The sequence below is a fragment of the Vigna umbellata genome, chromosome 6 (genome assembly GCF_029865625.1).
Source record: "Vigna umbellata cultivar VRB3 chromosome 6, Vumbellata_1.0, whole genome shotgun sequence".
In the NCBI taxonomy this organism is placed as follows: domain Eukaryota; kingdom Viridiplantae; phylum Streptophyta; class Magnoliopsida; order Fabales; family Fabaceae; genus Vigna; species Vigna umbellata.
Genome location: NC_142170.1, coordinates 40,472,161 through 40,484,500, shown reverse-complemented (window position 1 = coordinate 40,484,500; position 12,340 = coordinate 40,472,161).

The following is a 12,340-nucleotide window of genomic DNA, read 5'->3' as shown; positions in this document are numbered from 1 at the left end:
TAGAATAGGGCTGCTGCCACGTCCAGGAGCTCTAAGGGTCTACTTTTATATTATTCTAAATGCTTAATCTTGCACTTAATTTGGTTACAATTTTCATATTGCATACACTTAGGTTTGAATGCTTGTTAATTTTTAAGTGATCTTTGCTTGATTACCATATTCTCCTTTCAATGTTAATTATCACAAAGTTAATTTTCACTCCTTTAAATTGGTTAATTTTCACTCCTTTAATTTAAAAGTAATGTTAGCTTTAGTGACCAACCGCTTTAATTTTGTAATTGAGACCGTTTTTTTTATATTTCCGTTTGCATTAGTGTCTTATTTAAGTTCAATTGCATTCACAAAAATCTTTTAAAACCCCCCCCACTATGTGTTTGATCTGAGACTGAACCAAAATTGGTCCTTGAGAGACGACCTAGGAGTCACTTCCTAGTAACTGTACTGCATTCTTATATGTACAACTTTTGTGGGAGGTGCGACCTTCTCATCACTTCGTCCCCTTCGTCCAATTCGTCCATTTCATCCACCTCGTCCTCTTCTTCCACTTCTCCTACTTCTTCCACTTCTTCTTCTTGTTCTTCTTCCACTTCTTCTTCTTCTTCTGCTGGTTCTTCTTATTCTTCTTCTTCTTCCACTTGGTCCACTTAGTCCCCTTCGTCGACTTCGTCCACTTAGTCCACTTCGTCGACTTCGTACACGTTGTCCTCTTCGTGCAGTTCGTCCACATCCTCCACTTCTCGTTCTTCTTCTTCTTCTTCTTCTTCTTCTTCTTCTTCTTCTTCTTCCACTTCGTCCACTTCGTCAACTTCGTCCACTTCTTCAACTTCTTCCACTTCTTCCACTTCTTCCAGTTCCTCTAGTTCGTCCACTTCTTCCAATTGTTCTTCTTGTTCTTCTTCAACAACTTCTTCTTGTTCTTCTTTTTCTTATACTTGTTTTCTTCTTCTTCTTCTTCTTCCACTTCTTCCACTTCGTCCACTTAGGCCACTTCGTCCACTTCGTCCACTTCGTCAACCTCATCCACTTCGTCCACTTCTTCCACTTCTTCCAGTTCGTCTACTTCGTCCAGTTTGTCAACTTCGTACACTTCGTCTACTTCGTCCACTTCTCCCACTTCCACTTCTTCTTCTTATTCTTCTTCCACTTCTTCTTCTTCTTCTTCTTCTTGTTCTCCTTCTTGTTCATCTTGTTTTGCTTCTTCTGCTTCTTCCACTTCTTCCACTTCCTCCAGTTCGTCCACTTCGTCCACCTTGTCCACACCGTCCACTTCGTCCACTTCTTCCACTTCTTCCAGTTCGTCTAGTTCGTCCACTTCTTCCACTTGTTCTTCTTGTTCTTCTTCAACTACTTCTTCTTGTTCTTCTTGTTCTTATACTTGTTTTCTTCTTCTTCTTCTTCTTCTTCTTCTTCCACTTCTTCCACTTCGTCCACTTAGTCCACTTCGTCCACTTCTCCCACTTCGTCCACTTCTTCCACTACCTCCAGTTCGTCCACTTCGTTCACTTCGTCCACTTCGTCAACTTCGCACACTTTGTCCAATTCGTGCACTTCGTCCACATTGTCCAATTCGTCCACTTCGTCAACTCCGTCCACTTCGTCAACTTCGTCCACGTCTTCCACTTCTTCCAGTTCCTCCACTTCGTCCACTTCTTCCACTTCGTCCACTTCTTCTTCTTGTACCTCTTCCACTTCTTCTTCTTGTTCTTCTGCTTGTTCTTCTTATTCTTCTTCTTCTTCTTCTTCTTCTTCCACTTCGTCTGTTTCATCCACTTCGTCCTCTTCGTCGACTTCTCCTACTTCTTCCACTTCTTCTTCTTGTTCTTCTTCACTTCTTCTTATTCTTCTGCTGGTTCTTCTTCTTCTTCTTCCACTTGGTCCACTTCGTCCACTTCGTCCACTTGGTCTACTTCGTCGACTTCATACACTTTTTCCACTTCGTGCAGTTCGTCCACATCGTCCACTTCGTCCACTTCTCGTTCTTCTTCTTTTTCTTCTTCTTCATCTTCTTCTTCTTCTTCCACTTCGTCCAGTTCGTCAACTTCGTCCACTTCTCCCATTTCGTCCACTTCTTCTTCTTGTTCTTCTTCTTGTTCTTCTTCTTGTTCTTCTTCTTATTCTTCTTCTTCTTCTTCTTCTTCTTCTTCTTCTTCCACTTCGTCCCCTTCGTCCACTTCGTCGATTTCATCCACTTCGTCCTCTTCTTCCACTTCTCCTACTTCTTCCACTTCTTCTTGTTCTTCTTCCACTTCTTCTTCTTCTTCTGCTGGTTCTTCTTATTCTCCTTCTTCTTCCACTTGGTCCACTTAGTCCCCTTCGTCGACTTCGTCCACTTCGTCGACTTCGTACACTTTGTCCTCTTCGTGCAGTTCGTCCACATCCTCCACTTCTCGTTCTTCTTCTTCTTCTTCTTCTTCTTGCACTTCGTCCACTTCGTCCACTTCGTCAACTTCGTCCACTTCTTCAACTTCTTCCACTTCTTCCACTTCTTCCACTTCTTCTATTTCGTCTAGTTCGTCCACTTCTTCCCTCGTTCTTCTTGTTCTTCTTCAACTACTTCTTCTTGTTCTTCTTGTTCTTATACTTGTTTTCTTCTTCTTCTTCTTCTTCCACTTCTTCCACTTCGTCCAGTTAGTCCACTTCGTCCACTTGTCCCACTTCGTCCACTTCTTCCACTACCTCCAGTTCGTCCACTTCGTTCACTTCGTCCACTTCGTCAACTTCGCACACTTTGTCCAATTCGTGCACTTCGTCCACATCGTCCAATTCATCCACTTCGTCCACTTCGTCCACTCCGTCCACTTCGTCAACTTCGTCCACGTCTTCCACTTCTTCCAGCTCCTCCACTTCGTCCACCTCTCCCACTTCGTCTACTTCTTCTTCTTGTTCTTCTTCCACTTCTTCTTCTTGTTCTTCTGCTTGTTCTTCTTATTATTCTTCTTCTTCTTCTTCCACTTCGTCTGTTTCATCCACTTCGTCCTCTTCGTCGACTTCTCCTACTTCTTCCACTTCTTCTTCTTGTTCTTCTTCCACTTCTTCTTATTCTTCTGCTGGTTCTTCTTCTTCTTCTTCCACTTGGTCCACTTGGTCCACTTCGTCCACTTCGTCCACTTCGTGCACTTCGTGTACTTCGTCGACTTCGTACACTTTTTCCACTTCGTGCAGTTCGTCCACATCGTCCACTTCTCGTTCTTCTTCTTTTTCTTCTTCTTTTTCTTCTTCTTCTTCTTCTTCTTCCACTTCGTCCAGTTCGTCAACTTCGTCCACTTCTCCCATTTCGTCCACTTCTTCTTCTTGTTCTTCGTCCACTTCTTCTTCTTGTTCTTCTTCTTGTTCTTCTTCTTATTCTTCTTCTTCTTCTTCTTCTTCTTCTTCTTCTTCCACTTCGTCCCCTTCGTCCACTTCGTCGATTTCATCCACTTCGTCCTCTTCTTCCACTTCTCCTACTTCTTCCACTTCTTCTTCTTGTTCTTCTTCCACTTCTTCTTCTTCTTCTGCTGGTTCTTCTTATTCTTCTTCTTCTTCCACTTGGTCCACTTAGTCCCCTTCGTCGACTTCGTCCACTTAGTCCACTTCGTCGACTTCGTACACTTTGTCCTCTTCGTGTAGTTCGTCCATATCCTCCACTTCTCGTTCTTCTTCTTCTTCTTCTTCTTCTTCCACATCGTCCACTTCGTCCCCTTCGTCCACTTCCCCTTCGTCCACTTCGTCCTCTTCGTCCACTTCTCCCACTTCTTCGACTTCTTTTTCTTGTTCTTCTTCCACTTCGTCCACTTCGTCAACTTCGTCCACTTCTTCCACTTCTTCCAGTTCGTCTAGTTCGTCCACTTCGTCCACTTTGTCCACTTTGTCCCTTTCGTCTACTTCGTCCACTTCTCCCACTTCCACTTCTTCTTCTTATTCTTCTTCCACTTCTTCTTCTTGTTCTTCTTCTTGTTCATTTTGTTCTGCTTATTCTGCTTCTTCCACTTCTTCCACTTCCTCCAGTTCGTCCACATCGTTCACTTCGTTGACTTCGTCCACTTCGTACACTTTGTCCACTTCGTGCACTTCGTCCACATCGTCCAATTCGTCTACTTCGTCCATTTCGTCCACTTCGTCAACTTCGTTCCACTTCTTCCACTTCGTCCACTACTTCTTCTTATTCTTCATCTTTTTCTTCTTCTTGTTCTTCTTGTTCTTCTTGTTCTTCTTCTTCCACGTCTTCCTCTTCGTCCACTTAGTTAATTTCTTCCAATTCGTCCACTTTGTCCACTTCGTCCACTTCGTCAACTTCGTCAACTTCGTCCACTTCTTGCATTTCTTCGAGTTCTTCTAGTTCATCCACTTCGTCCACTTCGACCACTTCCACTTCTTCTTCTTATTCTTCTTCCACTTCTTCTTCTTGTTCTTGTTCTTCTTGTTCATCTTGTTCTGCTTATTCTGCTTATTCTGCTTCTTCCACTTCTTCCACTTCCTCCACTTCGTTCACTTCGTCCACTTCGTCAACTTCGTCAACTTCGTCCACTTCTTCTTCTTGTTCTTCTTTCACTTCTTCTTGTTCCTCTTCTTGTTCTTCTTCTTATTCTTCCTCTTCTTCTTCTTCTTCTTCTTCTTCTTCCACTTCTTCCACTTCGTCCCCTTCGCACACTTCGTCCATTTCATCCACTTCGTCCTCTTTGTCCACTTCTCCTACTTCTTCCACTTCTTTTTCTTGTTCTTCTTCCACTTCTTCTTCTTCTTCTGCTGGTTCGTCTTATTCTTCTTCTTCTTCCACTTGGTCCACTTCGTCCACTTGGTCTACTTCGTCGACTTCGTACACTTTGTGCACTTCGTGCAGTTCGTCCACACCGTCCACTTCTCGTTCTTCTTCTTTTTCTTCTTCTTCTTCTTCTTCTTCTTCCACTTCATCCACTTCGTCCACTTCTTCAACTTCTTACACTTCTTCCAGTTCATCTAGTTCGTCCACTTCGTCCACTTGTTCCACTTCTTCTTGTTCTTCTTCAATTACTTCATCTTGTTCTTCTTTTTCTTATTCTTGTTTTCTTTTTCTTCTTCTTCAACTTGTTCCACTTCGTCCACTTAGTCAATTTATTCCACTTCGTCCCCTTTGTCCACCTTGTCCACTTCGTCCACGTCGTCCACTTCTCCCACTTCTTCCACTTCTTCTTCTTGTTCTTCTTCCAATTCTTCTTCTTGTTCTTCTTGTTCTTGTTCTTCTTGTTCTTAATCTTCTTCTTCTACTTCTTCCACTTCCTCCCCTTCGTCCACTTCGTCCACCTCGTCCACTTCATCCACGTCGTCCAATCCGTCCACTTCTCCCACTTCTTCCACTTCTTCTTCTTGTTCTTCTTCCAGTTCTTCTTCTTGTTCTTGTTCTTGTTCTTCTTCTTCTTCCACATCGTTCACTTCGTCCCCTTCGTCCACTTCGTCCACTTCGTCCCCTTCGTCCACTTCGTCCAATTCGTCCTCTTCGTCCACTTCTCCCACTTCTTTGACTTCTTTTTCTTGTTCTTCTTCCACTTCGTCCACTTCGTCCACTTGGTCCACTTCATCCCCTTCTTCCACTTCTTCCAGTTCGTCCACTTCGTCCACTTCGTCCACTTCATCCACTTCATCCACTTCTTCCAATTCTTTTTCGTGTTCTTCTTCCACTACTTCTTCTTGTTCTTCTTGTTCTTCTTCTTCTTCTGCTTCTTCTTCTTCCACTTGGTCCACTTGGTCCACTTGGTCCACTTCTTCCACATCTCCGAGTTCCTCAACCTCATCCATTTCGTCCACTTCGTCCATTTCGTCCACTTCGTTCGCTTCGTCGACTTCGCCCACTTCTTCCACTTCTTCTTGTTCTTCTTCTACTTCTTCTTCTTCCACTTCGTCCCCTTCGTCAACTTCGTCCCCACTTCGTCCACTTCGTCCAATTGTCCCACTTTTTCCACTTCTTCTTGTTCTTCTTCTACTTCTTCTTCTTCCACTTCGTCCACCTCGTCCACTTCGTCCACCTTGTCCACTCCGTCCACTTCTCCCAATTCTTCCACTTCTTCTTCTTGTTCTTCTTCCCGTTCTTCTTCTATTTCTTCTTTCAGTTCTTCTTCCACATCGTCCACTTCGTCCCTTTCGTTCCGTTCGTCCACTTCATTCATTTCGTCCTCTTCGTCCACTTCGTCCACTTCTCTCACTTCTTCCACTTCTTCTTCTTGTTCTTCTTGTTCTTCTTCCACTTCTTCTTCTTGTTTTATTTGTTCTTCTTCTTTTTCTTCTTCTTAATGTTCTTCATCTTCCACTTCGTCCATTTCGTGCACTTCGGCCAAATCGTCCACTTCGTCCACTTCGTCCACTTCGTCCACTTCGTCCACTTCGTCCACTTCGTCCACTTCGTCAACTTTGTCCACTTCTTCCACTTCTTCCAGTTTGTCTAGTTCGTCCACTTTGTGAACTTCTTCCCCTTCGTCTACTTCGTCCACTTCTCCCACTTCCATTTTTTCTTCTTATTCTTCTTCCACTTCTTCTTCTTCCACTTCTTCTTCTTCTTCTTGTTCTTGTTCTTGTTCTTCTTCTTGTTCATCTTGTTTTTCTTATTCTGCTTCTTCCACTTCCTCCAGTTCTTCCACTTCGTTCACTTCAATCACTTGGTCCACTTCGTCCACTTCGTCCACATCGTCCAATTCGTCCACTTCGTCAACTTCGTCAACTTCGTTCCACTTCTTCCACTTCGTCCACTACTTCTTCTTGTTCTTCTTTTTCTTCTTCTTGTTCTTCTTGTTCTTCTTCTTCTTCTTCCACTTCGTCCACTATGTCCACATCGTCCACTTCGTCCACTTTGTCCACTTCGTCCACATCGTCCAATTCGTCGACTTCGTCAACTTCGTCATCTTCGTTCCACTTCTTCCACTTCGTCCACTACTTCTTCTTGTTCTTCTTTTTCTTCTTCTTGTTCTTCTTGTTCTGCTTGTTCTTCTTCTTGTTCTTCTTCTTGTTCTTCTTCTTCCTCCACTTCGTCCACTTCGTCAACTTCGTCCATTTCTTCCACTTCTTCTAGTTCGTCTAGTTCGTCTAGTTCGTCCACTTCGTCCACTTCGTCCACTTCGTCCACTTCGTCCACTTCGTCCACTACGTCCACATCGTCCACTTCGTCCACTTCGTCCGCTTAGTCCTCTTCGTCCACTTCGTCCACTTCGTCCACTTCATCAACTTCGTCCACTTCTTCCACTTCTTCCAGTTCGTCTGTCTTGTCAATTTCGTCCATTCGTCTAATTCGTCCACTTCGTCCACCTCGTCCACTTCATCCACTTCTCCCACTTCTTCCACTTCTTCTTCTTGTTCTTCTTCCAGTTCTTGTTCTTGTTTTTGTTCTTCTTCTTCTTCTTCCACATCGTCCACTTCGTCCACTTCTGCCCCTTCGTCCCCTTCGTCCACTTCGTCCTCTTCATGCACTTCGTCCACTTCTCCCATTTGTTCCACTTCTTCTTCTTGTTCTTCTTGGTCTTCTTCCACTTCTTCTTCTTGTTCTGTTGGTTCTTCTTCTTCTTCTTCTTCTTCCACTTCGTCCACTTCCTATACTTCGTCAACTTCGTCCACTTCGTCCACTTCGTCCACTTCGTCCACTTCATCCACTTCGTCTACTTCGTCAACTTCTCCCACTTCCACTTCATCTTCTTATTCTTCTTCCACTTCTTCTTCTTGTTCTTCTTCTTGTTCAGCTTATTCTACTTCTTCCACTTCTTCCACTTCGTCCACTACTTCTTCTTGTTCTTCTTTTTCTTCTTCTTGTTCTTCTTCTTGTTCAGCTTATTCTACTTCTTCCACTTCGTCCACTTCGTCCACTCTTCTTCTTGTTCTTCTTCTTGTTCTTCTTTTTCTTCTTCTTGTTCTTCTTCTTCTTCTTCCACTTCGTCCACTTCGTCCACTTCGTCAACTTCCTCCTGTTCGTCCACTTCGTTCACTTCGTCCACTTCGTCCACTTCGTCAACTTCGTCCACTTCGTCCACTTCGTCCACTTCGTTAACTTCGTACACTTTCTCCAATTCGTGCACTTCATCCACATCGTCCAATTCCTCCACTTCGTCCACTTCGTCAACTACGTCCACTTCGTCAGCTTCGTCAGCTTCGTCCACTTCGTCCACTTCTTCCAGTTCCTCCACTTCGTCCACTTCTCCCACTTCGTCCACTTCTTCTTCTAGTTCTTCTTCCACTTCTTCTTCTTGTTCTTCTGGTTGTTCTTCTTATTCTTCTTCTTCTTCATCCACTACGTCCACATCGTCCACTTCGTCCACTTCATCCGCTTCGTCCATTTGGTCGACTTCGTCCACTTCGTCCACTTCGTCAACTTCGTCCACTTCTTCAACTTCTTCCACTTCTTCCACTTCTTCCACTTCTTCTTCTTATTCTTCTTCAACAACTTCTTCTTGTTCTTCTTGTTCTTATTCTTGTTTTCTTCTTCTTTTTCTTCTTCACTTTCGTCCACTTAGTCCACTTCTTCCACTTCGTCCTCTTCGTCCACTTCGTCCACCTCGTCCACTTCTCCCACTTATTTCACTTCTTCTTCTTGTTCTTCTTCCAGTTCTTCTTCTTGTTCTTCTTCTTGTTCTTCTTGTTCTTGTTGTTCTTCTTCTTCTACTTCGTCCACTTCATCCTCCTCGTCCACTTCGTCCACCTCGTCCACTCCGTCCACTTCTCCCACTTCTTCCACTTCTTCTTCTTGTTCTTCTTCCAGTTTTTCTTCTTGTTCTTCTTCTTCTTCATCTTTCACATCGTCCAGTTCGTCCCCTTCGTCCACTTCGTCCTCTTTGTCCACTTCTCCCACTTCTTCGACTTGTTTTTCTTGTTCTTCTTCCACTTCTTCTTCTTGTTCTGTTGGTTCTTCTTCTTCGTCCATTTCGTCCACTTTGTCCACTTCGTCCACGTCGTCCACTTCGTCCACTTCGTCGACTCTGTCCACTTCTCCCACTTCTTCTACTTCTTCTTCTTGTTCTTCTTCCAGTTCTTCTTCTTGTTCTTCTTGTTCTTGTTCTTCTTCTTCTTCTTCTTTCACATCGTCCACTTCATCCACTTCGTCCCCTTCGTCCCCTTCGCCCTTATCGTCCACTTCGTCCTCTTCCTCCACTTCGTCCACTTCTCACAGTTCTTCCACTTCTTCTAGTTCGTCTAGTTCGTCCACTTCATCCACTTCTTCTTCTTGGTCTTCTTCAACTACTTCTTCTTGTTCTTCTTCTTCTTCTTCTTCTTCTTCTTCTTCTTCCACTTCGTCCACTTGGTCCACTTCTTCCACTTCTTCCAGTTCGTCAACTTCGTCCATTTCGTCCACTTCATCAGCTTCGTCGACTTCGGACACTTTCTTCCACTTCTTCCACTTCTTCTTGTTCTTCTTCTTCTTCTTCTTCGTCCACTTCGTCCACTTCGTCCACTTCGTCAACTTCGTCCACTTCTTCCACTTCTTCCAGTTCGTCTAGTTCGTCCACTTCGTCCACTTTTTCTTCTTGTTCTTCTTCCACTACTTCTTCTTTTTCTTCTTGTTCTTGTTCTTGTTCCTGTTCTTCTTCTTCTTCTTCTTCTTCCACTTCGTCCACTTGGTCCACTTCTTCCAGTTCATCAACTTCGTCCGTTTCGGCCACTTCGTCCATTTAGTCCACTTCGTCAGCTTCGTCGACTTCGTCCACTTCTCCCACTTCTTCCACTTCTTCTTGTTCTTCTTGTTCTTCTTCTTCTTCGTCCACTTCGTCCACTTCGCCCACTTCGTCCACTTCCTCCACTACCTCCACTTCCTCCACTTCGTCAACTTCGTCCACTTCTTCCACTTCTTCCAGTTCGTCCACTTCGTCCACTTCTTCTTCTTGCACTACTTCTTCTTGTTCTTCTTCTTCCTCCACTTCGTCCACTTCATCAACTTCGTCCATTTCTTCCACTTCTTCTAGTTCGTCTAGTTCGTCCACTTCGTCCACTTCGTCCACTACGTCCACATCGTCCACTTCGTCCACTTCGTCCGCTTAGTCCTCTTCGTCCACTTCGTCCACTTCATCAACTTCGTCCACTTGTTCCACTTCTTCGAGTTCGTCTATCTTGTCAATTTCGTCCAATCGTCTAATTCGTCCACTTCGTCCACCTCGTCCACTTCGTCCACTTCTCCCACTTCTTCCACTTCTTCTTCTTGTTCTTCTTCCAGTTCTTGTTCTTGTTCTTCTTCTTCTTCTTCCACATCGTCCACTTCGTCCACTTCTGCCCCTTCGTACCCTTCGTTCACTTCGTCCTCTTCATGCGCTTTGTCCACTTCTCCCATTTCTTCCACTTCTTCTTCTTGTTCTTCTTGGTCTTCTTCAACTTCTTCTTCTTGTTCTGTTGGTTCTTCTTCTTCTTCTTCCACTTCGTCCACTTCCTATACTTCGTCAACTTCGTCCACTTAGTCCACTTCGTCCACTTCATCCACTTCGTCTACTTCGTCAACTTCTGCTACTTCCACTTTATCTTCTTATTCTTCTTCCACTTCTTTTTCTTGTTCTTCTTCTTGTTCAGCTTATTCTACTTCTTCCACTTCTTCCACTTCGTCCACTACTTCTTCTTGTTCTTCTTTTTCTTCTTCTTGTTCTTCTTCTTGTTCAGCTTATTCTACTTCTTCCACTTCGTCCACTTCGTCCACTCTTCTTCTTGTTCTTCTTCTTGTTCTTCTTTTTCTTCTTCTTGTTGTTGTTCTTCTTCTTCCACTTCGTCCACTTCGTCAACTTCCTCCTGTTCGTCCACTTCGTCCACTTCGTTCACTTCGTCCACTTCGTCCACTTCGTCCACTTCGTCCACTTCGTCCACTTCGTCCACTTCGTCCACTTCGTCCACTTCGTTAACTTCGTACACTTTGTCCAATTCGTGCACTTCATCCACATCGTCCAATTCCTCCACTTCGTCCACTTCGTCAACTCCGTCCACTTCGTCAGCTTCGTCAGCTTCGTCCACTTCTTCCAGCTTCTCCACTTCGTCCACTTCTCCCACTTCGTCCACTTCTTCTTCTAGTTCTTCTTCCACTTCTTCTTCTTGTTCTTCTGGTTGTTCTTCTTATTCTTCTTCTTCTTCATCCACTACGTCCACATCGTCCACTTCGTCCACTTCATCCGCTTCGTCCACTTGGTCGACTTCGTCCACTTCGTCCACTTCGTCAACTTCGTCCACTTCTTCAACTTCTTCCACTTCTTCCACTTCTTCCACTTCTTCTTCTTATTCTTCTTCAACAACTTCTTCTTGTTCTTCTTGTTCTTATTCTTGTTTTCTTCTTCTTTTTCTTCTTCCACTTCGTCAACTTAGTCCACTTCTTCCACTTCGTCCTCTTCGTCCACTTCGTCCACCTCGTCCACTTCTCCCACTTCTTTCACTTCTTCTTCTTGTTCTTCTTCCAGTTCTTCTTCTTGTTCTTCTTCTTGTTCTTCTTGTTCTTGTTGTTGTTCTTCTTCTTCTACTTCGTCCACTTCATCCTCCTCGTCCACCTCGTCCACTCCGTCCACTTCTCCCACTCCTTCCACTTCTTCTTCTTGTTCTTCTTCCAGTTTTTCTTCTTGTTCTTCTTCTTCTTCATCTTCCACATCGTCCACTTCGTCCCCTTCGTCCACTTCGTCCTCTTTGTCCACTTCTCCCACTTCTTCGACTTGTTTTTCTTGTTCTTCTTCCACTTCTTCTTCTTGTTCTGTTGGTTCTTCTTCTTCGTCCATTTCGTCCACTTTGTCCACTTCGTCCACTTCGTCCACGTCGTCCACTTCGTCCACTTCGTCGACTCTGTCCACTTCTCCCACTTCTTCTACTTCTTCTTCTTGTTCTTCTTCCAGTTCTTCTTCTTGTTCTTCTTGTTCTTGTTCTTCTTCTTCTTCTTCTTTCACATCGTCCACTTCATCCACTTCGTCCCCTTCGTCCCCTTCGCCCTTATCGTCCACTTCGTCCTCTTCCTCCACTTCGTCCACTTCTCACAGTTCTTCCACTTCTTCGAGTTCGTCTAGTTCGTCCACTTCGTCCACTTCTTCTTCTTGTTCTTCTTCAACTACTTCTTCTTGTTCTTCTTCTTCTTCTTCTTCTTCTTCTTCCACTTCGTCCACTTGGTCCACTTCTTCCACTTCTTCCAGTTCGTCAACTTCGTCCATTTCGTCCACTTCATCAGCTTCGTCGACTTCGGACACTTCTCCCACTTCTTCCACTTCTTCTTGTTCTTCTTCTTCTTCTTCTTTGTCCACTTCGTTGAGTTCGTCCACTTCGTCCACTTCCTCCACTTCGTCCACTTCGTCAACTTCGCCCACTTCGTCAACTTCGTCCACTTCTTCCACTTCTTCCAGTTCGTCTAGTTCGTCCACTTCGTCCACTTTTTCTTCTTGTTCTTCCTCCACTACTTCTTCTTCTTCTTCTT